The following is a 27,635-nucleotide window of genomic DNA, read 5'->3' as shown; positions in this document are numbered from 1 at the left end:
CTTCATTCTCGTTTTGCTTAAATACATAGCACATATTCTGTCTCCATCTGGTGGAACTGAAATTAGGCGAATAGTGGCGCGAGTGAATTACGTCTGATGACGAACGTTCCGTGAGACAATGATGGAAACAGACAATATAATGTGGCACAATCTACTCCCATGGCGGTTCGTCGTTTCCAGCCATGAGATAAGGGAAGGCTGAATTGGCTGCCACTAGTGGACATTGTACTGCTACTTTTGATAGCGCTGAATCACAGTGCCATATTGTTTTACGTGCGACAAATGTGGAAGTCCAGTTGGATCATTCTGATGCAAATGCTTCATTAGTTCATTCATTGTGAACAGACGATTATATATTCGGCGAGAGAGCCTCATTACAGTGCAGATCGCTATAAGCGTGAAGCTAGCACAATCTTGTGGCACCTGTTGCTTTCGTGAATCTGATTGCTTATGCTGGCTCTTAATCCTTGCGCTCAGTTATATGAATGAGTATCCTGTGTGACAACTTTTAATGCTTTATTTCTAGCCAGATAGCGTTAATAATTTTTTCATCGACGTTATAATTTTCTTTTCACATATCGTTACAATATCAGCGCTTGCACATCAATACCTCTGTGAGTGATTGATACTTTCCAAACCACGCACAGACTTTTCACGGCACAGCTTAACTGGGTCTATCAATCAGACATTATTCGAACCACTCAAATTTTATGAGATATCCAGAGCGAAACTTGGTCAATCGCCTGGTAAAATTTCGAAAGCTGTGGGAAATCTGCGTAATCTACCTCTTTGCTTCTTTTAATATTCCAAAGATATCATGCGTGAAAATCGATACAAGAAAAAATTGAATGTTCGTAGATCTTTCACATTCCTCAGCCGGGAATAACCTTTCAACGTTACACTATATTGTATGTTCTACCTCATCAAACAAACGCCAGAGACAATGGACTGTAATTCTAAGCGCACGTCCTTGCACACTACTGGCCTTTAAAATTGCTACACCACGAAGACGACGTGCTAAAGACGGGAAATTTAACCGACAGGAAGAAGATGCTGGCGCCGGTGGCGACACCTACAACGTGCTGACATGACGAAAGTTTCCAACCGATTTCTCATACCCAAACAGCAGTTGACCGGCGTTGCCTGGTGAAACGTTGTTGTGATGCCTCGTGTAAGGAGGAAAAATGCGTACCATCACGTTTCCGACCATGACAAAGGTCGGATTGTAGCCTATCACGATTGCAGTTTATCGTATGGCGACATTGCTGCTCGCGTTGGTCGAGATCCAATGACTGTTAGCAGAATATGGAATCGGTGTGTTCAGAAGGGTAATACGGAACTCCGTGCTGAATCCCAACGGCCTCGTATCACTACCAGTCGAGATGACAGGCATCGTATCCGCATGGCTGTAACGGATCGTGCAGCCACGTCACGATCCCTGAGTCAACAGATAGGGACGTTTGCAAGACAACAACCATCTGCACGAACAGTTCGACGACGTTTGCAGCAGCATGGACTATCAGCTCGGAGACCATGGCTGCAGTTACCCTTGACGCTGCATCACAGACATGAGCGCCTGCGATGGTTTACTCAACGACGAACCTGGGTGCACGAATAGCAAAACGTAATTCTTTCGGATGAATCCAGGTTCTGTTTCCAGCATCAAGATGGTCGCATCCGTGTTTGGCGACATCGCGGTGAACGCACATTGGAAGCGTGTATTCGTCATCGCCATAGTGGCGTATCACCCGGCGTGATAGTATGGGATGCCATTGGTTACACGTCTCTGTCACCTCTTGTTCGCATTGACGGCACTTTGAACAGTGGACGTAACGTTTCAGATGTGTTACGACCCGTGGCTCTGCCCATCATTCGATCCCCGCGAAACCCTACATTTCAGCAGGATAATGCACGACCGCATGTTGCAGGGCCTTTCTGGATACAGGAAATGTTCGACTGCTGCCCTGGCCAGCACATTCTCCAGATCTCTCACCAATTGAAAACGTCTGGTCAATGGTGGCCGAGCAACTGGCTCGTCCCAATACGCCCGTCACTACTCTTGATGAACTGTGGTATCATGTTGAAGCTGCATGGGCAGCTGTATCTGTACACGCCATCCAAGCTCTGTTTGACTCAATGCCCAGGCGTATCAAGGCCGTTATTACGGCCGGAGGTGGTTGTTCTGGGTACTGATTTCTCAGGATCGATGCACCAAATTGCGTGAAAATGTAATCAAATGGCCCTGAGCACTTTGGGACTTAACATCTGCGGTCATCAGTCCCCTAGAACTTAGAACTACTTAAACCTAACTAACCTAAGGACATCACACACATCCATGCCCGAGGCAGGATTCGAACCTGCGACCGTAGCAGTCATGCTGTTCCGGACTGAGCGCCTAGGACCGCTAGACCACCGCGGCCGACAAAATGTAATCACATGTCAGTTCTAGTATGATATATTTGTCCAATAAATACCCGTTTATCATCTGCATTTCTTCTTTGTGTAGCAATGTTAATGGCCTCATAAACAGTACTTGCCTATTTTTATAGTTTGGCAGGACGGTTCGTCACATGAAAGAATCTTGATAAATATGACCTGCGAAACAGGAAAATCTAAGAGCGAATTCAATGGAAAAGTAACACATTCCGTCGGGGCTTACCGCAATGTTCTCTGTATTTCACATTATAGTACCGCTACTCAGTCCATATCGGCTTTATATGGCATAGAATAGACAGAATTTCTCAGTTGACATTTCCTAAAGAGGCTAAGAATTTTATTGAGTGTAGCTTATATCATTATGCATCTAACGTAGAAAGATGAGCCAGAGTCACTAACAAAACGAAACAGTTCACTAGTAATGAATGTCATATCGGCTTCTCAAGCCACAAAGCAAGCATACCGTATTCAAATGGCTGTTTAATGTTAAATAGCTCCTACCTGATGTATAAAAGAGGGTGAGCAGACTATCTGCCCTTCCTATAACACACCATAACGACATGTTTTATGGCACGAAATAAACTGGGAACGGTGCCGCCATAGAACTCAGATTATGTGACAGACGATGTCATATTTATTTGCATCGTAGTAAACCGACGTGCCAGGATTTATGTAGCGCAGAGTAATCAGAACCTTCATATAACATGGCATAAAGAGAACATCTTGCTACGCACAGCGTATAACGAATGAGATAGTGGATCACGTTAAACATACTGTAAAGTCTCATGGCGGACTGAACTTGTATAATAGACGAGAAGATACCAATGGAACTGGAATAGTGAAGTGGGATCGTGGGACGTGCTTCGATAGCTCAGCTGACAACGGGATTCGCAACGGAAGACAATGATATGGATCTGTGGTCGGAAGTTTCAAAACTTTGCACACCCCATCACAGATTTAAAATTTATACTGTATAATACACCTCATCTCTTATTCGTAGACCAAATGTAGCAATCTTCCACTGTTAATATTTATTAGAATTATTCCCAAAGTATTTTCACAAAGAGTTCATCTTCACAGTTTAATGAACTCTGTAGAACGTAAATCTTTCTGTAGAGGGTGAAGGCCGATAATAAAGTCGAGTTATTTCTATCAAACATTGAACAAGGGCGCCAATAGGTGGCAAGGGGGAGGGCCGACATATCGTATGGACGCCCTCTACGTCGAATAATATTAAGTATTTTGTGCTACAGTTCGTGTAATGTCTCGTTTAGCTCATTAGTCAACCTATTTATAACACTTAATCTTGACAATGTTACAGACTGTCAACGCAAATGTCCTCCATTGTTTGTGTGCTCAAGTGTCTGGTGATACACACGTGCACCAAAATGAAAAAATTGTCAGTGCAAAATGTAGCTGACGTGCATCTGTATACTAATAGGATTTGGCACTGGTTGAAAGGCGGGAACAGAAGTATATTAATGTTTATTTTTAATTTGACTAAAGTTTACATAAAAAAGGACAAAAATTTAATACCACACAAATAAGTAAACTCTTTGGAGAGCAGGATAGAGAAGCATGTGCTTGTGAGTCATTGCTGGGAAATGCAATTCTTGAGATTGTTATAGTGTACAGGTCTCCACGCGGTAACTAAAAAATTTTCATAAATAAGTTTAATTGTTTAAAAAAATGGCTCTGAGCACTATGGGACTTAACATCTGAGGTCATCAGTCCCCTAGAACTTAGAATTACTTAAACCTAACTAACCTAAGAACATCACACACATCCATCCCCGAGGCAGGATTCGAACCTGCGAGCGTAGCGGTCACGCGGTTCCAGACTGTAGCGCCTAGAACCTCTCGGCCACTCCGGCCGGCTTAATTGTTTATTGCAGAAAATGGGGTTATTAATTTTTCTTGATTTATTTCACATTTCTTGAAGGAATCAGACAGAAAATGTGATGCAGAGATGCCTATTCGGTTTTGTGAAAATAGCGTTATTCGTACTACAAGCAGAAGTTACAGGGACGTCTTTTCCATGGTAAACGGATTGTCAGCATTTTGACGCACAGTTAGTCAGACTATAATCCAATAATGAGCAACCAGCTGCACAAAATTAATTTAATTTCTTCACCGGTTTCAAGCACGTAGTGCTCGTCTTCATAAGGTTATACCCATCGCAGTATTTACAAGTGTCAACAGTAAGATGCACACAGCAAAATGCCGTCGTCATGTAGTTCATATTGTCTTAAAGACACTGTGAACCTCATGACCATGGCGTTTTGCTGTGTGCACTTTATTGTTGACATTCGCAAATAATGTCATAGGTACAACCTTCTGAAGAAGGGCACAAAGTGCGGAAAAACCGGTAAAGAAATTAAATTTCTTTTATGACACCTCTTGCTTCTTATTTCGTTATGTACGACTACAGTTGCTGAGGATGGATAAAATACTAAACTTAGTCACATTAACTAACTTCGCTCCATGCACAGTTCTGAAACACTCTAAGAGAACAGTAAGGTATATTAATGACAGAACTATGAAGATCTTTTTAAAAAAGCGAGAAATGTTGGTTGAGGTGTTTAAGCGAGTTCTACACAAGCTCTAAGTTCAACATGTTTCTTAATGAGTGTCGTAGGACCGTTGCTATTCACAATATACATAAATGACCTTGTGGATAACATCGGAAGTTCACTGAGGCTGCAACTGTCAGGGTTCTTCCTACAGTAACTCGTCTATAGTACTGAAATGTTGCTTCAAAAATTGGGCGTGGTAGGAAGGTTGCGTCACACATGTAATTACTTTTCACCCACTTCGGAAGCGATTTCATCATTGAAAGTTTGGGAACTTATCGCCCATGAGTTCTACAAAAATGGTTCCAATGGCTCTAAGCATTACGGAACTTAACATCTGAGGTCATCAGTCCCCTAGACTTAGAAGTACTTAAACCTTACTAACCTAAGGACATCACACACATCCATGCCGGAGCCAGGATTCGAACGTGCGATCGTAGCAGCAGCGCGGTTCCGGACTGAAGCGCCTAGAACCGCTCGGCCACAGTGGTCGGCTCATGAGTTCTACTATTAAATAAAAAATAAGTCAAAATTGGCACGTTCGATCATTTTCATTAACGTTCCTCCTTATATTTCTCGTACATTTAATTCAGAAAAAATAAAATGAACTCCACACGAAAACTAATACAGACAAGAGATCGGGAACGTGGCTGCAGCTTAGGATTAATTTCGTGTGCAGACAGTTTATAAATGAGCCTCGCTCAGAATTCAAACATTATTTGACTCGTTTTCAATTATGCTGATCTAACTGACAAGCCAGCCTTTTATTCCAAAGACCATTACCCACGTATCACTCTCCCTAACATCTCTATCCTCCTCTAACGTCTTGGTAAAGCTTTTATGGGGTTAAAAGTCTAAGAACATCAGTAAACGAGTCGAACCGCGAAATATTGTACGAATGTTCAGTTAGCAAGCCTGCATAGTTCAAGAATCGGCATTCGTGACCTAACAGCCCAGTAGGGTTAACTGTTTTGAGGCTGATGAAGATGTAATACTATATCGGTTTTAATGATTTGGAAAGAAATCAGTCATGGACTTTTGAAGGAATTTCCATGGCGGGAGTTCTTTGGGTTGCGACTTATGGGGTTTCTTACTCTTTTTTCACACTCAGGAGCATGAGTTAGCAATAAGAGCTGATATTACGTTACAGCTGTAATTGTACATGTCTCTCTGAAGTTGTAGGGTTGATAAGCAAGCCTAAAAAATTAAGCACACGCAAATCATATTAATTAATTAATAAATTGCAGTCGTGACAAAATTTGGAAATAGAGTATTTGCAAATTATTGTAGGCAATAATGTGATCCTACCACTGCTATTGTAATTTAGTATGCTTTTACCTAAATAACAGAAAACCCTGTATTATGTTGCCATGTTTACTATACCTCAACAGAACAAATAGTCCCTTCGCTCGAAAAGACACGTATAAACCTCTTACTAAAATTAAGTTTAGTTTTCAAATAAAGTACACTACGGGAGGAAAGTCCTGTTCTTCGGAAAAGGTAATCAATAGAGTTACCCTTTTTACAGGATTTGACCGTGTGTTGTGTCTAATGGATAAGAGAACCAGACTATTCACTTCTTTCCCCAAGATCTTACCCAGCGGTTAGATAGAAATGCAGTATGAATAATATTATATCAAAGCTAGGACAACTCAGTTCCAGTGGCTTAAAACTTCTACTAACAGTCGCCAGCCTATCCAGGCCATGAAACAGTGAAGTGTTGGATAAGCAGAATAATGAATTTTGCCTACTCTCTTGCTACTGTTTAAATTGCTTCTTCAAAGAAATATTATTCCACGTAAACAATGCTGGTGCAGACACTGGAATTTCTTTTTGACTACTACACCCTTATAAATTACGTTTTTAAAAGAGAAAAATCCCAGTAGATAACTTCAGGGAAGTTAAAAAATTTGACCAGGGGGACCATTAGATAAGCACTTTCTGTAACCAAATAAACTTACATACCAAAATACTTAGATACTAAAGCACACACTTTTATACAGAACAATTCAGTGCAAGAAAACCTCTTTCTTACTGTAATCTATTTTGAAGAGCTGTCATTCTCTGAACCAACTCTATATAGTCATTTAGCAGATTCCAGTAATTTGGCTTTACTCTGATTAAATGTTTCCTAAGCAAACTTTTACTATAGCACTTTGCAATATTTAAGAAACGTTTTTCGTTATTTACATAAAAACAATTCAAATGGTTCCTCTTTATATTAACTTGGCACTTCATAAGTCTGTAAAACAGGATACTCGGATTAATTAAACACCAGAAAGGAACCGTGTATAGGTGTATGATTAGGATAAAATAAGAGGGTGGCCAGTTTCTTTAAAGTACAAGAAGGCTTATTAAAACACAGTTTAAATTACTGGTTCACTCTGTAAAAAAGTAAAATACTCATGCATCTTATCTGGTAGCTGTAGGCTTGGGTGTGTCGAACGGTAATGACGGCAACGCTACCCACAGTACGACCTGCAAGTATCTTGCTGTATGGGCTCAGTTTCTCTTCAATGTTAGATACAGAGTCCAACTACTTGCAGGTATGCCGTAAGCCGTTTGCAGTCTCCATCCCAGGCATTTTTGTTCAAAATTGCAGGCAAAGCTTCTTCTGCTCCACATAGGTGTTGTCTCGATCACTGCTGCCTACAGACTGTGTGACCTACTTCCCGCGCTTACTCTAGTAGCGCACCAATTCGCCCTGGTCACCTTTTCCGCTCCCAAGAGCCATTTTCGTTTCAAACTAAAGCACACTGGCTTTTAGACAACACCTATTTCTTACATAGTTCCTGTTGTTGTTGTTGTTGTTGTCGTCTTCAGTCCTGAGACAGGTTTGATGCAGCTCTCCATGCTACTCTATCCTGTGCAAGCTTCTTCATCTCCCAGTACTTACTGCAACCTACATCCTTCTGAATCTGCTTGGTGTACCCATCTCTTGGTCTCCCTCTACGATTTGTACCCTCCACGCTGCCCTCCAATGCTAAATTTGTGATCCCTTGATGCCTCAGAACATGTCCTACCAACCGGTCCCTTCTTCTTGTCAAGTTGTTTCACAAACTCCTCTTCTCCCCAATTTTCAATACCTCCTCATTAGTTATGTGATCTACCCATCTAATCTTCAGCATTCTTCTGTAGCACCACATTTCAAAAGCTTCTATTCCTTTCTTGTCCAAACTATTTATCGTCCATGTTTCACTTCCATACATGGCTACAGTCCATACAAAAGCTTTCAGAAACGACTTCCTGACACTTAAATCTATACTCGATGTTAACAAATTTCTCTTCTTCAGAAATGCTTTCCTTCCCATTGCCAGTCTATATTTTATATCGTCTCTACTTCGACCATCATCAGTTATTTTGCTCCCCAAATAGCAAAAATCCTTTACTACTTTAAGTGTCTCATTTCCTAATCTAATTCCCTCAGCATCACCCAACTTAATTCGATTACATTCCATTATCCTCGTTTTGCTTTTGTTGATGTTCATCTTATATCCTCCTTTCAAGACACTGTCCATTCCGTTCAACTGCTCTTCCAAGTCCTTTGCTGTCTCTGACAGAATTACAATGTCACCGGCGAACCTCAACGTTTTTATTTCTTCTCCCTGGATTTTAATACCTACGCCAAATTTTTCTCTTGTTTCCTTTACTGCTTGCTCAATGTACAGATTGAATAACATCGCGGATAGGCTACAACCCTGTCGCACTCCCTTCCCAGCCACTGCTTCCCTTTCATGCCCCTCAACTCTTGTAACTGCCATATGGTTTCTGTACAAATTGTAAATAGCCTTTCGTTCCCTGTATTTTACCCCTGCCATCTTTAGAATTTGAAAGAGAGTATTCCAGTCAACATTGTCGAAAGCTATCTCTAAATCTACAAATGCTAGAAACGTAGGTCTGCCTTTCCTTAATCTATTTTCTAAGATAAGTCGTAGGGTCAATATTGCCTCACGTGTTCCAACATTTCTGCGGAATCCAAACTGATCTTCCCCGAGTTTCTACCACTTTTTCTATTCGTCTGTAAAGAATTCGTGTTAGTATTTTGCAGCTGTGACTTATTAAACTGATAGTTCGATAATTTTCACATCTGTCAACACCTGCATCTTTTAGGATTGGAATTATTATATTCTTCTTGAAGTCTGAGGGTATTTCGCCTGTCTCATACATCTTGCTCACCAGATGGTAGAGGTTTGTCAGGACTGGCTCTCCCAAGGCTGTCAGTAGTTCTAATGGAATGTTATCTACTCCCGGGGCCTTGTTTCGACTCAGGTCTTTCAGTGCTCTGTCAAACTCTTCACGAATTATCATATCTCCCATTTCATCTTCATCTACATCCTCTTCCATTTCCATAATATTGTCCTCAAGTACATCGCCCTTGTATAGACCCTCTATATACTCCTTCCACCTTGCTTAGAACTGGGTTTCCATCTGAGTTCTTGATATTCATACAAGTGGCTCTCTTTTCTCCAAAGGTCTCTCTAATTTTCCTGTAGGCAGTATCTATCTTACCCCTAGTGAGATAAGCCTCTACATCCTTACATTTGTCCTCTAGCTATCCCTGCTTAGCCATTTTGCACTTCCTATCGATCTCATTTTTGAGAGGTTTGTATTCCTTTTTGCCTGCTTCATTTACTGCGTTTTTATATTTTCTCCTTTCATCAACTAAAGTCAATATTTCTTCTGTTACCCACGGATTTCTACTAGCCCTTGTCTTTTTACCTACTTGATCTTCTGCTGCCTTCACTACTTCATCCCTCAGAGCTACCTATCCTTCTTCTAATGTATTTCTTTCCCCCATTCCTGTCAATTGTTCCCTTATGCTCTCCCTGAAACTCGGTACAACCTCTGGTCCCATCATTTTATTCAGGTCCCATCTCCTTAAATTCCTACCTTTTTGCACTTTCTTCAGTTTTAGTCTACAGTTCATAACCAGAGAGGCCAGAGTCCACATCTGTCCCTGGAAATGTCTTACAATTTAAAACCTGGTTCCTAAATATCTGTCTTACCATCATATAATCTATCTGATACCTTCTAGTATCTCCAGAATTCTTCCACGTATATAACCTTCTTTTATGATTCTTGAACCAAGTGTTAGCTATAATTAAGTTATGCTCTGTGCAAAATTCTACAAGGCGGCTTCCTCTTTCATTCCTTCCCCCCAATCCATATTCACCTATTATGTTTCCTTCTCTCCCTTTTCCTACTGACGAATTCCAGTCACCCATGACTATTAAGTTTTCGTCTCCCTTCACTACCTGAATAATTTTTTTTATCTCATCATACATTTCATTAATTTCTTCATCATCTGCAGAGCCAGTTGGCATATAAACTTGAACTACCGTAGTGGGCATGGGTTTCGTGTCTATCTTGGCCACAATAATGCGTTCACTATGCTGTTTGTAGTAGCTTACCCGCTCTACTATTTTTTTTATTCATTATTAAACCTACTCCTGCATTACCCCTATTTGATTTTGTATTTATAAGCCTGTATTCACCTGACCAAACGTCTTGTTCCTCCTGCCACCGAACTTCACTAATTCCCACTATATCTAACTTTAACCTATCCATTTCCCTTTTTAAATTTTCTAACCTACCTGCCCGATTAAGGGATCTGACATTCCACGCTCTGATCTGTAGAATGCTAGTTTTCTTTCTCCTGATAACGACGTCCTCTTGAGTAGTCCCCGCCCGGATGTCCGAATGGGGGACTATTTTACCTCCGGAATATTTTACCCAAGAGGACGCCATCATCATTTAACCATACAGTAAAGCTGCATGCCCTCGGGAAAAATTACGGCCGTGGTTTCCCCTTGCTTTCAGCCGTTCGGAGTACCATAACAGCAAGCCTGTTTTGGTTAGTGTCACAAGGCCAGATCAGTCAATCATCCAGACTGTTGCCCCTGCAACTACTGAAAAGGCTGCTGCCCCTCTTCAGGAACCACACGTTTGTCTGGCCTCTCAACAGATACCCCTCCGTTGTGGTTGAACCACGGTACGGCCATCTGTATCGTTGAGGCACGCAAGCCTACCCACCAACGGCAAGGTCCATGGTTCATGGGGGTAGTTCCTAAGCGTTACCATTTCCTATTCTGTCAAATTTATATCAATATGAACATGAACAATTTATACACACAAATATTTTTTAATGCAAAATGTCGTCAGAAATTATTTAACTTAATTAACAATTGGTATAGTATTTTACATACATTACTCACATATAATGCAAAGAACTTCAAACTCCAGTATGGCACACTTTACTTTACATCTACATAAAATATAGTAGTAATATGCGAAAATTCTGAACCAGAAACATCATAAAAACTTAAATGAACCATACAAAATGAAGGATATAATACCATAACTTTTAAGTTGCACAAACGCTGTAATTTATTCGTAAATGAACCGATGCACAAATGGGGCTACTACACAATATAATTAAACATGGTTACTGGGTAATAAAAACTAAAAAGCAATTGACATTCTGTAATATGTAGCATGGAAGGTAGTCGAGTCCCCAATAATCTAACAATCCATTGCTATTTCGAAAGTTACAAGTCCCACATGTAGCTGAATTTTGCAATGTGTAAGACTGCATCTCCAACGCCACAGAACGGAATTCATTCAGAATTTTCCTGTCATATAAAGCATATAACTGAGTGATATGGCCCGGAATGGCTCGACAACAAACTAATGTTTTTCTCGCTTCTCCCTTGAGCCCAAAAGCACTTCCCAGCACTTTCCAGCGACCTACCGCTTTCGCTTAGATGACTTGAATTACCTCCAACAAAAACACGACTTTCTTATAATGTCACAAAAACTTAAAACCAGATGCATGCGAGGGTGGTTTGAAAATTTCTAGGAATCACCACGAGAGTTCAGCGTCAGCACAACGAGTTGTTCACACGGTATTCATTGAACTGTTGCCTGAAAACACTTGCCACGTCAGTGCTCTTGGAAGAGAGCTGTGCCGGTGACGTGACTCATGTTGTTCCCGCGTAGTGATTGGCGAAGATGGAAAAACTCGAGATTCGAGCAGTGATTAAGTACTTCGTAAAAAACGAAAGCAAAGGATATTCATGCCGATATCCAGAATGCGATGATGGACTCTGCTCATTCATATTCAACTGTTGCCAAGTGGACAAATGAATTTAAATTTGGTCGGAAGAGCTTAGATGATAATCCGTGCAGTGGTCGGCTAAGATGTTGTGCTGTGTCAAAACGCAAGTGTTACGTTCGCCCTTACTAGTGCTGAGCATCATCCTACAGGGTAAGTTAATAATAACACCTGGTGGTTACTGTAAATATACGTGTACGGTGCATCAACAATAAAAATATATTGTAGATGAGCCGCGAACGTCGACGAATAAACAGGGGCTGAGCGCGCGCGACTTCAGCGATGCAGCAACTCGCCTTCGCTGGGTCCAGAGCAGCTGCCTGAGCGACGCGCAGCAGCCGGCCAGTGTCGTAGAGAAGCGACAGCAGCAACGAATAATTAACGAATTGTCAAAAGTTGGCGTGGCACCAACGTTTTAAATGGTTCCTATGGTATAACATAAAGAATTAGTTAGTTCCCATGTACATCTCTCACCGACTTAGTGTGTATATCGGTGTGCGTCTATGTCCGATAGTAGAGCGACCCACTGCATGGTCTAGTTAGGCACAGCAGCTGGCGGTTAAGGCTGAGGGAAAGGAGTTTTGATTGGTAGTACAAGTATTTTAATTTGGGTACAGTTCGCGGAGGCAGTGTGGCTATTTAGTCTGTTAGGCCTCTGCTCATTTACGTGGCTGTGACGATTGTATCCTCCCAACGCTGAGCAACGGAATATACAGAGATTCTGTGGGATTTTCTGAACAGTCGCTGGTGATACCCTGGTTTTGGCGAATTTAGGTGCACGAGCTATCAATTGACTGTCGTCTTGTGGACAGTTTCGGTCGTACAGTTTGCTGGGGTAATCCAGCGTAAGCCTGGTTAGAGAGAGAAGCAGATTGTAGGTGCTGAGATTTTGGGAATCGGTGGAACTGATATCCTGTACGATTATTGGTCACGGCTCGTCCAGAGGTAATTGGGCTGTTAGCCGTTTTGTTGAAGTGGTTTGGTAGTGGTTGGTGTGTGTGTCGAGAAGGGAAAGCCTCGAACACATGTTCGTAGTTGTTTAAATACCACTATCTTACAGCGGACCGAGAATTGGCTCGAAAAAATAGGAACTGTTTCACTACATTGTGATAGAGTGCACCAGTGACGAGAAAATAAGGGAACCATTTTATAAGCAGCACGCAGCTAAACAAAAACTTGATTAGTCAAAGGGGCGAGTGGCCGAATTCAAGTAGGGAACTTAGGGGGTCGCGTATTGTCAACGCCTGAATAGGTTCAGAATTGCTTTAAATTGTCACTTAAGGTCAGATTTAAAGTGGTGGTGGCACTTAGGGTTTTTGTTTTAATTTTTATTTTTTTAATTACTGAATTTCCGTGTTGTGGGGTGTAGTCTTTGGTAGCCCTCGCTCACTTACGTGAATGAAATTGTATTGAAATTCCTAGAGAAAATAAATTCAAGTTTTCTTGGGTTAACATAAACCTTCAAAGTATTTAATTAGTATTTGGTGTATGTATATATATTTTAGGAGAAACGAAAAGGGTGAATTTCAGAGATCTTAATACCGCGATGCAGGACACAAGTATACGCTGGTATTTGTAAGTTCGCTTAATCAAAAGTTCATTAATTGAGTGGAACCACGATAAACCTACAGAGGTTAGATATACTAAAAAGTTAAAACGATTTCATTGATAGAAAGAGTGTCTAAGTCAATGCAAGTAGAATTGAATTTGTAATTTATTACGGAAAGGTCAACGATTACACCAAGGCCAAAGATTAGTAAATCTGTAAAGTACGTGACGTCGTATTATTTACATAGCAACGCTGGGCTAAGTAGAAAGAGATGAAGTGCTAACATAAACTATTTCAATTCTTATCGATTTTAGGGGAAACGTCTTAATACAAACTGGTCATAACACGACGGTGTACGGAAAAGGAATTTTGTAAGTAATTAAAAAGTTACGAGTCTTTTCCAGAGATAATATACTGCGTTGTGAGAATTTCGTTTTGTGGGAGAACAATTGCAAACTAGATGGGGCATTTATCTCGACATAATATAAACAGGTACTGTATTTGAAGAGATTTGATGCTTGGATTCGACCAACAGCTTAGATAACGAGAGTTGTTATCTAAATTGGCCTATCTCGTAATTACTGCTTGATATTAGTGATCATTGTCATTAGAATGTTTGGATGTGTCTATTCGTAGTGTAGTCGTGCCATTGTTCAATCTCAACACTGTGTAAAGTAAGGGTGCTGTTTTTCATTATTCGATATTCGAGGCGGCTGCATAGTCAGTGGTTGAGGTTACCGCAGTAGTAATTTTACTAAGGGTGATCTGCCTTCAATTTGTTCCTTGAGAGTGCGATTACGGTACAATCTAGACTTCGAGTAGTCACCAGGCGCTCCACTACGACTGGGATCTTCTAAAAATCAGATAGCGATACGCAGTCATAACATCGACTGTGAAATTAAGAACTATACCTAATTAAAGATGTAGTGGTCGATTGGTTCGCCCAATATTTTGCGCTGCAGGAATCCATACACTAACGGCATAGCGACGTTGGTACAGTACGATCCATTGTCGTTGTAAGTTCGATCTTGGGTACCACCAGTCGGCGCGTTACAGTGTGTCACTACTCTAGAAATCATTGCAAAGGTGCACAAAATGGTCATAGAGGATCACGATTGAAGGTGCTTGAAATTGCTCACCCGTGTCTGATGTCATCTGAAATGGTATATCACATTTTAACTGAAGAATTAGAAATAAAAAAAAATTATCTGCAAGATGTGTGCCGCGACTCTTGGCACTGCGCCCGCACACCTGTGCCGTCGTCGTGGCAAAATTACACGAAAAAAAGTATGAACTGTTGCTACACACGCCTTATTCACCTGATATGGCTCCGTCAGACGTCCATCTCTTCCCAAAACTGAAAATTTTTCTTGGTGGGCAAAGATAAACTTCAACGAAGAACTGATAGCCGGAGTTTGACAACAATTTTGCAGGCCTGGGGGAAACTCATTTTCGAGACGGGATCAAGGCACTGGAACGTCGTTAGCCCAAGTGAATTAATCTACAGGGAGACTATAAAGAGAAATAAAAAAGTTTCAGTGATTAAGTACTTTTTTCTATTCCGTTCTGAGAACTTTCCAAACCACCCTCGTATGTTAAATAACATCTTACTTGCTAATGTTTCCATCGATGCCAAACACAGTATTCTTCAAATCATCACTTCGACTTGCATAACTACATATGTATCTAAACAAGAGCTTGTGGTAACACAAATAAATAAATGAAATAAACAAAAATGTGGCGTAAGGCTTCATTTTCTTGTGTGTCTCTTGGACACTCTTCTGGTTCGACACATTGACATAAAAGGCTTACAACTACACAATATGCAGCTAGTAAGGAATGTATTATGGTTTTACTTGTTTCGATAACAGCTATGGTGCTGTGCTGTTAGGCCCCAGTCACACGCCATTATTATTATTATCTCGGTGTTCCCAGTATCACATTTGGTATGTGTGGCTTATGACTTTTTTCACATGACAAAATTGTGAGCAGAACGTTCATATAGCTGTATGTATAGCCTGTAGAGAACTTGTACTAACAGGCCATAGTGGAGACATAGAAGAAGGAGAATGATAGATTGGGCGCCGTAAATGCTGTATCCAGTGCGAGTGATTCTGAGAAGCAGCACTCTGTGGATTGTACCTGCAGAGAGACTTCGGGCCATGGCACTACCCTCTTCCCATTTACGATTGGAGCAGGAGGGCGCCGGTTCGCAAAAAACTTTACCTGGGCCAGGTAACAGGCCATCACAAAGGTGGCCACTAGGCGGAAAGCGGATGAAGGTAAACACTTAAAGACACTGTTGGAATCTGAGCTTTTATGCAAACGGTGGGATGGTAATAAAACTCCAAACATTCTCATGTTTGAAGCTGGAACGATATAGACAGAGCGGCTGGTGGACGTGTTTAGTGGAGGCAAGACTGTAACTCTCCCGATGCCAGGAAGTCGCCTGGTTATTTTAGCGAGCCGCAAAAAAAAAAAAAAAAAAAAAAAAAAAAAAAAGTTCACAGGTATGGCTGTCTAGAAAGCTTAACAGCCTTCTTTCAGAAATTGCAAATGGTAGCCCTGAAAAGATTAGATCTCTCCATAAATTAGGGACTGTGTTCCCGTGTAGGTAAACATTTTTTGCCGAAGTATGTCCAAACTTACAGTGGAAACGACGCCTCTCTAGTCTAAAATCAAGGCAGAGAATTGCTACCCAAACATGGGAACCCCAGGCTGGATTGGCTACCAGGCCAACACAACAGTCAAGAGGGGAGATTCAATGAGTAGAAGATAATTAAATTGGTTTGTACGATGTGCAGGCGTGTTCTTTTAACTCCTGTACCGAGACTTGGTGGAAAGGGATTGTGATTCTTTGTCTCCTTTGTCTTCTGGTACTCACCATATGGAGAACTTCAGGTCTTTCCCTAGTGGATGAGACTTGTGGTCTGCAACTTGTGGTGGACAAAGAGCTAGTGGCAGTTTGCAATTGTAGCGACTGTGGAACTGCTCATCATCTCGGAAATATCGTGTGTCAAGAGATTGAGCTTATGGGTCCTGAGTCGGCCGTCTGATGTTTGACAATTCCAGTATGTGCTGTCATGCGTGCGGGTCAAATTGATTAGGCCAGACATGCGAACAGGTGCACCTCACACTGAAATCTGCCGGGATTTCAGGGCACTGATAGGGCAGTTTCCCTCTTTCTAATAATCATAATGCCAGTGCACATAGTTTGCAAATTTTCGTGGACGCGTCAGGATATCACAGTTTCCGCAGCACACCGCTCCTCGCCTACAGCGTGCCGTTTTCTGCTGCCACCTGAATCAAGATTGCTGCACCGCCGTAGGGTTGTTAAATGATGTTCACTGCTCCCTCTTCTCTGGTGAACCATAGTTTGTTCAAATAGTTCAAATGGCTCTAAGCTCTATGGGACTTAACATCTGAGGTCATCAATCCCCCAGACTTATAACTACTTAAACCTAACTAACCTAAGGACATCATACACATTCAAGCCCGAGGCAGGATTCGAACCTGCGACCGTAGCAGCAGCGCGGTTCCGGACTGAAGCGCCTAGAACTGCTCCGTCATAGCGGCCGGCCACAGCTTGTGGTGTACTTGGTCATAGTTGATTCCATTTGAATAGAATTGGGATTCACAGTGGATTCATGTAAACAAATTCAGATTGCGTTGTAAAAGGGATTAATTCATTTGAGAATTTTTGTAGTTTCCACCCCCAATGAATGCTTTGCCAATAAAGCACCCTCACATTTCTGATTTGTCTTTGTCGTTTTTTGTAAGCTTTATCAGCTGGTTGTAGTTATAAAAGGAAGAATTAAAACTGGTCATTACCTTTTGTCAACTTAAATACACCACTAGAATGAGATTTTCACTGTGCAGCGGAGTGTGCGCTGATATGAAACTTCCTGGCAGATTAAAACTGTGTGTCGGACCGAGACCCAAACTCGGAACCTTTGCCTTTCGCGGGCAAGTGTTCTACCAACTGAGCTACGCAAGGTCGACTCACGCCCCGTCCTCACAGCTTTACTTCCGCCAGTACATCGTCTCCTTCCTTCCCAACTTTACAGAAGCTTTCCTGCGAACCTTGCAGTTTTAAATACACCACTGTTCTCATTCATACTCCCTCAAATATTCATCGTCTTTTTTTTGCGGGGGGGGGGGGGGGGAGGGCATTACATGGGTGCACCAGCACTAGATGGTCCAATCTTGTTAGATTAGTTAATTTGGTTATTAATCTGAGTTCTGAAAGTGACTGTAGACATAGGCAACAAAAGTGCGATGAGTAGATTCACTAATTTCACAAATAATAAATTAAGGATATAGCTCACGATTTGAAGGTTATTGAGAAGATAAGACTTTTTTTCATATAAAGACAATAACATTTAACATCAGTCGAAGATATTTTTATGATTAGGGCAAGTGACGGCTTGCATCAAAACTCATGGGGTACCACTTAATTTCGTATCGAACTTCCTTCTGCCCGGCGTAGCGCAGCAACTCGAGGTGGCCCACAAGTCATTGCAAGTTCTCTGCAGAAATATGCAGCCATACTGCCTCTATAGCAGTCCATAACTACTAAAATATTGCCGGTGCGGGATTTTTTGCATGAATTTACCTCTCGATTAAATCCCTTAAATATTCAACGGGTTTCATGTCAGGCCGCACTGACCAAACCATTTGCTCGAATTGTCCAGATAGTTTTTGAAACCAGTCACGAACAGTTCTTCCCCGTATTGTATGTATGTATGTAATGTAATGTAATGCATTGTATCAAGTGAAATTCGAGATGAACGCTTTTGCTCTCTGGGATACTTCCTATTGTAGATCACCAGCACCCGCAGATACTTCATTTTGTAGACGCACCCCGCTGTCTAGAAGCACATAAATTTCTGTGTACCTACCCTCACCATACATGTAACAGGGGCTGGTTCTAAGACAGCTCATTGCGCTGTAGAAGTAGGGTTAACTCGTAAAACAGAGCGAATATGCCAAGACGCAATGATTTAAATATGTTTGAAGCTGCCAGAGAAATCGTAAAACTAGTTACCCTCTTTTACGTCCCTAACTCCGTCCAGAACACATTCCCCTTTCTCTGTGCTACGATAGGAGTGCTTTTCATTTTGGTTCCTAACTGTGCCACGACAATACCCTGGCCGGCTGCAGTGGCAGAGCGGTTCTAGGCGCTTCAGTCTGGAACCGCGTGACCGCTACGGTCACAGGTTCGAATCCTACCTCGAGAATGGATGTGTGGGATGTCCTTAGGTTAATTACGTTTAAGTAGTTCTAAGTCTAGGGGACTGATGACCTCAGATGTTAATTCGCACAGTACTCGGAGCCATTTGAATGTGAACGATACACTTGTCATCGCACGGTAGTAGACCGAATAAGGTTATTGTAATGAGAGTATTTGTACTGAGAGCTAAAAAATACTTTTCACTTGATTCTTATGCATGTTGCGTTACTTCCCTGGTTGGCCTGTGCGAGGCAAGCATCGGAGGACGCGGCACACTGTATTTCCGGTTGGGGGCTGCACTTCCCTGAATTCTGAGGGGTTCGCACAATAGGCTGAATCGCCTGGCGGAATGACTGACGTCGGTCCAGTTTCGCCTATTGTATGCAGGGTGAAACGACCTGCGAGACATCTGTGTGTCGCCACAGTTTATGTGTTCACCGTACCGATGCCTACAGAACAAAGACTCCTGGCACTGCATTATCCTCTTTATTCTGAGAATACTTGTGGACCATGCCCTGCTGGGCGTGACTGTCTGGAGCCAGATAGTTGGTGCCCTAGGCAGGTTGTTTTCGTTTCAAACGGCAAGTTCAGTGCCCTCAGCTGAATAACAGAGGCATGATTGGTCAACTTAAACTGAGGCTAGTTGACGTGATAAAGCCCTGCTCGAAATAGGAGGGAACGGTCGCTATTGGCGCGAATTACGTTCTGAGACAGTGTGGGGGAATTTTGCAATCAGAACTGAAGGCTGATTCGTGGTTTTCGAGGAGAGTAGGGAGTTGAGCAATGTTGGCTTCGCTCTTGCGTTGCCCTGGCGCTGGGGATTCGGGATCTGATCCTCGTCGGAGTCGGATTGTCTTGCGACTTAGTCGCACCTTTTTTCGGCAGAACTTAGAATTCTCGGACAACCTTCGAGGCCAGAGGGTTGAAAAGAGTTGCTGCACACCAGAAGTCGGCGCCTACATCATCAGAAAGCTGCCTACCGACGGCCTGCTACAAACTTCAGGATTGGTAAAGTATTTTGCGGCTCTGGCATTGTAGGACCTATCAATTTTACACTGAAGTTCTCAACATCACGCGCGCTCGCTTTGCTACAAGTACACCTTGCTTGTTTCTCCATGTGGTCCCATTTGAGCTCTTACTACTAATTGCGATACTGCTATATAGATGGGAGATTAAAATTTAATTCATTAGGACCTCCAGTCATTATCGTCAATCTATTGCATCACAGAGAGTAGGAGCCCCTTGTTCTCGAGTCAACTCTTACTCGCATAGTAGTTCAGAATACCCTATCCTTCAACTTACTGTTTGTGTCTATAAGCATGTGCCTTTATATTCTGATATATAATAAATCTCATTGTAATATTTAAGCCGAATATCATTTCGTAGATATATGCAGAATTCCATTTCCTGTTGTTTCTTATGATTAAGTTCTCTTTTTTGTTTCTCTGAGTAGATTACGATCTTTTATTAAATTGTCGTGAGTGTGCACTCCTTATTTTACCAACTAACAGGGTCCACCATTATTTTCCTTCATTACTGTTGTGCACATAATTAATCAGGTGGTAGGTAAGGAGGGGAAGGAGAGCATGTCTCGTTCGCATGCAAAATTCATCAGAATTAAAGTTACAAAGTCTTCTCCTCCCCCGCACCTCGAAATCTAGTAATACTACTTGTCGTACTGCCATTCATGAACAGCACACGAGAGGGTCTTTTCCAGCAGGATAACGCTCGTCCACATACCGCTATTCTAACCCAACCTCCTTTACAGAATGTTGAATGTAGCCTTGGCCTCCTCAATCGCGAGACCCGTCTCGAATCGAGCACGTATGGGACACAATCGGACGAGAACTCCGGCGTCATCCACAACTAGCATTAACTGCCATGTATTGACAGATCAATTACAACAGGCATGGAACTCCATCCCACAAACAAAAACCCTTCACCTGTACTACACAATGCACGCAAGTTTGCATGATCGCATTCAACATTCTGGAGGTTACATCGATTATTAATGTACCAGCATTTCACATTTACAACGGCTTATCTCGCGCTTATACACTCCTGGAAATTGAAATAAGAACACCGTGAATTCATTGTCCCAGGAAGGAGAAACTTTATTGACACATTCCTGGGGTCAGATACATCACATGATCACACTGACAGAACCACAGGCACATAGACACAGGCAACAGAGCATGCACAATGTCGGCACTAGTACAGTGTATATCCACCTTTCGCAGCAATGCAGGCTGCTATTCTCCCATGGAGACGATCGTAAAGATGCTGGATGTAGTCCTGTGGAACGGCTTGCCATGCCATTTCCACCTGGCGCCTCAGTTGGACCAGCGTTCGTGCTGGACGTGCAGACCGCGTGAGACGACGCTTCATCCAGTCCCAAACATGCTCAATGGGGGACAGATCCGGAGATCTTGCTGGCCAGGGTAGTTGACTTACACCTTCCAGAGCACGTTGGGTGGCACGGGATACATGCGGACGTGCATTGTCCTCTTGGAACAGCAAGTTCCCTTGCCGGTCTAGGAATGGTAGAACGATGGGTTCGATGACGGTTTGGATGTACAGTGCACTATTCAGTGTCCCCTCGACGATCACCAGTGGTGTACGGCCAGTGTAGGAGATCGCTCCCCACACCATGATGCCGGGTGTTGGCCCTGTGTGCCTCGGTCGTATGCAGTCCTGATTGTGGCGCTCACCTGCACGGCGCCAAACACGCATACGACCATCATTGGCACCAAGGCAGAAGCGACTCTCATCGCTGAAGACGACACGTCTCCATTCGTCCCTCCATTCAAGCCTGTCGCGACACCACTGGAGGCGGGCTGCACGATGTTGGGGCGTGAGCGGAAGACGGCCTAACGGTGTGCGGGACCGTAGCCCAGCTTCATGGAGTCGCTTGCGAATGGTCCTCGCCGATACCCCAGTAGCAACCGTGTCCCTAATTTGCTGGGAAGTGGCGGTGCGGTCCCCTACGGCACTGCGTAGGATCCTACGGTCTTGGCGTGCATCCGTGCGTCGCTGCGGTCCTGTCCCAGGTCGACGGGCACGTGCACCTTCCGCCGACCACTGGCGACAACATCGATGTACTGTGGAGACCTCACGCCCCACGTGTTGAGCAATTCGGCGGTACGTCCACCCGGCCTCCCGCATGCCCACTATACGCCCTCGCTCAAAGTCCGTCAACTGCACATACGGTTCACGTCCACGCTGTCGCGGCATGCTACCAGTGTTAAAGACTGCGATGGAGCTCCGTATGCCACGGCAAACTGGCTGACACTGACGGCGGCGGTGCACAAATGCTGCGCAGCTAGCGCCATTCGACGGCCAACACCGCGGTTCCTGGTGTGTCCGCTGTGCCGTGCGTGTGATCATTGCTTGTACAGCCCTCTCGCAGTGTCCGGAGCAAGTATGGTGGGTCTGAGACACCGGTGTCAATGTGTTCTTTTTTCCATTTCCAGGAGTGTATTAACCTGTGATTTTGCAGTGTTAATCACTTAAATATGTTACATAGACAAATATATACCAGAAATTTCATTACTGTATATTAATTATTTTTGGGCGTTGTAATTTTTTTCCGTCACTGTATTTGTTACATTGCTCCCGTAGATTTTCAGTGGATATATTTGCGAGGAGAACTGTGCCAAACCCGTCTTCAGATTGAAGAGCGCAACAACAACGACAGCATTTCTTAGCAAAAATTAAAATAATCTGAAAGATCTGTACATTGACCTGTATCAATCAACTCTCTAGAACCTCTAGAGCTTTACTCCACCAATTCTGGAAGTAAGGCATTGTTACGCTGTGTAAGTTCAGTTCTGGAAACAAGAAACGTTAATGAAGTCGCATTCAGACAAAGTGGTCTTCGATACGTACTCCGAATAGAAACGAGACTCGGACTGTTTCTATTCTCCGTACGGCTGCCGGAACCCTCGCACGCTTCCCGCGCACTGGCCTGGACTGCGCTCTCCGCAGCTGCGGTGTTGTAACCCTGGGGAGATTAGCTGGGGTCGCCAAGCAGAGCGCTCTCAACTCGCGACTGAGAAATATTTTCCGCGACGAGAGGAGAGAGAGCGATGGCACGCACACGCGCCGCAGCACGCGGCCAATTCGTTCGCCTCATTAACATACGGCCCACATAAAGCGGCCCTGTGTATTGGGCTCCGGAGGCGGGTCTTCAATTCCGTCGGAATTGGAATGCGGCGCAACCCGTCTCCGGTGTATCCCTAAACCAATCTGTTTGCAGATTCCGCACATTCGAGAGAGACGAATAGCGACAATTGTTCTTGATTTATACGTTGGGCGGAAATCGGCTTTCTGCCGTTTACGTATCGAATACGTCTTTCGAGATCGCTATAAACCATTAGGCTCCAGATGCATTAGTTTCGCGCAGGGTAAAAAAAAAAAAAAAAGAAAGAAATATTCCATTCTCCATTTAGCGCGTTTCCTGCGTTTCTCCTGGAAACGTCAGGGGAACTGAGAAGTGAGGAACACTTCGACTAAATGTCTTCCTGGAAATAGAACGTTGCTGTAAATTGAAAGTCAGAGGCACAGATTTAGTGCGGAAGTGTAGCGGAGTGGCTGTATACTGAAAGTCGAAGAGTCCTTAATACAAAAGTTTACTAATTTTGAGTAGCCAAACAACTTTTCTGTTTTTATACATTGGCTCGACAGTCAACACCGTGCCCTACCATTTCATTTATTTTGCTAAAGGCAAGTGTTAGTCTCTTCCTTTATTTAAGATCGAACAATCATTAGTTAAGTAGTTTCATCTTCACTAAAATCCTTTTGTTTTGTTTTCTGACATTCACTCACAAGATATTACGCAAAGACAATACCCAACAAAATTTAAATAAGAATATTAAAACAACTATTTAAAACACCCTCCGTTAAACAGAGTTGCATTTCAACCCCTTAAGGCGAAAGTAAAAAATCTCAGACAATACTTGAAGACAGTACTTTTAGAATAATCTATAAAGTAACAATTCCAGAGGGCGTTTGCCATTAATTCTCCACAACTTCAACAGCCTACGAAAATCATCTGCGAGAGCACTTCATAACAAATAATTTAACCAAAGCTCACTCAGAAAATGACCAGCTTAAGTTCTCAGGCGATCATTTTGTTAACCAAAGGAAATCAAATTTACAAAATTCAATATCGGGTAATTACTATACTTTGCCATTGCACACTGTCCCTAAATCAGAAAAATTCCATTGTACCATATAACCGTACACAGTGTCATGTTATAATAACAAAAGACAACATTTTATCTAGTCATTACTTAACATCTGCCCACAGCATTGAGCGGTCGTTCGTTCATATTACTCGTACCACATTTCTCAAACCTGATTACCAGAAGAATAGGTCCTTCTCGACCAATACAGCAGGTTACAGTTCGTGCCTTATTTCCACCAAACCAAATCAGCTTATTCGTTACAGGCGCTGCCCATTTATTTATTTATTTATTTATTTATTTATTTATTTATTGTTCCGTGGGACCACATTAAGGAGAAGTCTCCATGGTCATGGAACGAGTCAATACATGAAATTATAACACGATTGTCGAAACAGATAAAATGAAATACAAGAAACATATTCAGGCGACACGTCATTAGTTTAAATAAAGAAAATCAAGAATGTAACACTGGAATTTGCTTAATTTTTTAGCTCTTCCAGAAGCTCCTCGACAGAATAGAAGGAGTGAGCCATGAGGAAACTCTTCAGTTAAGACTTAAAAGCGTTTGGGCTACTGCTAAGATTTTTGAGATATTGTGGTAGCTTATTGAAAATGGATTCAGCAGAATACTGCACTCCTTTCTGCACAAGAGTCAAGGAAGTGCATTCCACATGCAGATTTGATTTCTGCCTAGTATTAACTGAGTGAAAGCTGCTAACTCTTGGGAATAAGCTAATATTGCTAACAGCAAACGACATTAAAGAAAATATATACTGTGAGGGCAATATCAGAATTACCAGACTATTGAATAGGAGTCAACAAGAGGTTCTAGAACTTACACCACACATAGCTCGAACAGCCCGTTTTTGTGCCAAAAATACCCTTTTTGAATCAGAAGAATTACCCCAAAAAATAATACCATATGACATAAGCGTATGAAAATATGCGAAGTAGACTACTTTTCGTGTTGAAATGTCACTTATTTCAGATACTGTTCTAATGGTAAATAAAGCGGCATTTAGTTTCTCCCCCTCTTAGAAGATCAGCTTCACAGCACAGTTCTACGAGGTCCTAGAACAAGATCACCTCATCGGATGAAACCCAAACCAGTCCCCTCGTTTTCAGTGACCAAAAGTTTCAAGTTCCAAAAACGACACACCATCATTCTACGCAAGATGGCTTACCATGACGTGCCGTCTTCTTCCTCCGAAATAGCCAAAGTCTGCGCATGTCTTCCTTCACACACGCACGCTCGTCTGCTCCCAGCACCGTCACGAACCCACGTCCACTTGCCACACTTGGCCGCGAGCGATCTCTCTCTCACTGGCCTCGCACGCCTCCTCCATAACACGAAAGACATTCTATGAAGACAAACCAGTCAATCGATCCCATTGAAAATTCGAAACATCTAACATGGTTCATAAATTATAAAGTTTTTTAATTCTTTCTATTATACAAAATTTTGTGGAGGGACACGCAGCCGTAATTTCATATGTAGAGCGACACGCAGCCGTAATTTTATATATAAATGGAGCATGAAGCACTTCGAACGAAATTTTTTAATTGAATCGTCAACGTTGGCTGCTAACAGTTTCGTACAAAAGTCCTATTTCGATGATATGGCCTTTGTCAAGTACATCTGCAAATATTAACATTTTGTAAATTTCATTTGCTTTTGCGATATTTGTATGTGGAGTTAACTGCACATTTATACTTACGTCGAGCTGCGCGAAACGTACATACTGCATTGTTGATGAATCCTTTTGTGAACTGTCGCTGTCGTGTTTATTTTACCATCATTAAAACTGACAAAAGGATTCATCAGTGATGCAATATGTACGTCTCGCTCAGTAAAAACACGTGTACAATTAAGCCACATGTTCAGATATCGCAAAATAAATGAAATTTACAACCTGTAACATTCGCAGGTGTACTTGACAATGGCATTTCCGCCGAAATAGGCCTATGGTACGAAAAATAATAAAACTATTAGCAGCTAATTTGGAAGATTTAGTTCAAAAATTAATAAAACGAATACCGTGAAGTCTGAGAAGTGAATTAAATCAGACAAAATGAATTATACTCCATCCGAACAGGACTCGGAGGTCCCAGGTACCAACCGACCGCTGTGTCGTTCTCAGACGATGGGTGTCACTGGCTGCTGTACGGAGGGCATGTGATCAGCGCACCGCTCTCGCGATCGTTGGCAGTTTTCGAGACCACAGGTGTCACTTCTCAAGCAAGTAGCTCCTCAATTGGCATCACAAGGCCTGAGTACATCCCACTTGCCAACACTGCCTAGCAGGCAAGGATAGTCACCCATCCAAATGCTAGCCGAGCCCGACAGCGCTTAACTTCGGTTAAGTGACGGGAACCGGTATTACCACTGTGGCAAATCCGTTGGCAAAACGAATTATAGGATGGCTAAACTTATTCTGTCACTCATAAGGAAGTATTTTTATCAAAAAACAACATTAATATCTGAGTTCAGCACCATCTCATAGAAGGAAGATTTAAGATCTGGAAGTGGGTGAGGTGGAAAATATGACAGATAAAGATTATGTAAGTAGACTGTATAGGTTTTCTTATTGGTAACGCCACGTAGCGCTCTGTATGAAAATCACTGGCTGTGCTGTGTGCAGTCTGTGGCTGGTTTGCATTGTTGTCTGCCATTGTAGTGTTCGGCAGCTGGATGTTAACAGCGCGTAGCGTTGCGCAGTTGGAGGTGAGCCGCCAGCAGTGGTGGATGTGGGGAGAGAGATGGCGGAGTTTTGAAATTTGTAAGACTGGATGTCATGAACTGCTATATACATTATGACTTTTGAACACTATTGAGGTAAATACATTGTTTGTTCTCTATCAAAATCTTTCATTTGCTAACTATGCCTATCAGTAGTTAGTGCCTTCCGTAGTTTGAATCTTTTATTTAGCTGGCAGTAGTGGCGCTCGCTGTATTGCAGTAGTTCGAGTAACGAAGATTTTTGGTGAGGTAAGTGATTTGTGAAAGGTATAGGTTAATGATAGTCAGGCCCATTCTTTTGTAGTGATTTTTGAAAGTCAGATGGCGTTGCGCTAAAAATATTGTGTGTCAGTTTAAACACACTCATGTATAATTGTTCTAAGGGGACGTTTCATATATCGACCCTTAGCCGAGGATACCTCACTGGAATCTTCTGATTTTTTCTTGTAGTTTGTGTAATTAGTGTAGATTTTGTTTATAGCTAGCGCGTAATTGTAGAGAGAATCTCATTTGTAGTTGCAGTCTTTCATTGTTGTACACTAAAACAGGTGTGGCACGCATGTAAATCTGCACCAAGTATTTCGCAGCTGCGCTTGCAATTAACTAGATATTACACTCCTGGAAATGGAAAAAAGAACACATTGACACCGGTGTGTCAGACCCACCATACTTGCTCCGGACACTGCGAGAGGGCTGTACAAGCAATGATCACACGCACGGCACAGCGGACACACCAGGAACCGCGGTGTTGGCCGTCGAATGGCGCTAGCTGCGCAGCATTTGTGCACCGCCGCCGTCAGTG

Source organism: Schistocerca cancellata, chromosome 5 (genome assembly GCF_023864275.1).
Source record: "Schistocerca cancellata isolate TAMUIC-IGC-003103 chromosome 5, iqSchCanc2.1, whole genome shotgun sequence".
Classification (NCBI taxonomy): Eukaryota; Metazoa; Arthropoda; class Insecta; order Orthoptera; family Acrididae; genus Schistocerca; species Schistocerca cancellata.
The sequence above is the reverse complement of the archived record's forward strand: the minus strand, read 5'-3'. Positions refer to the sequence as shown.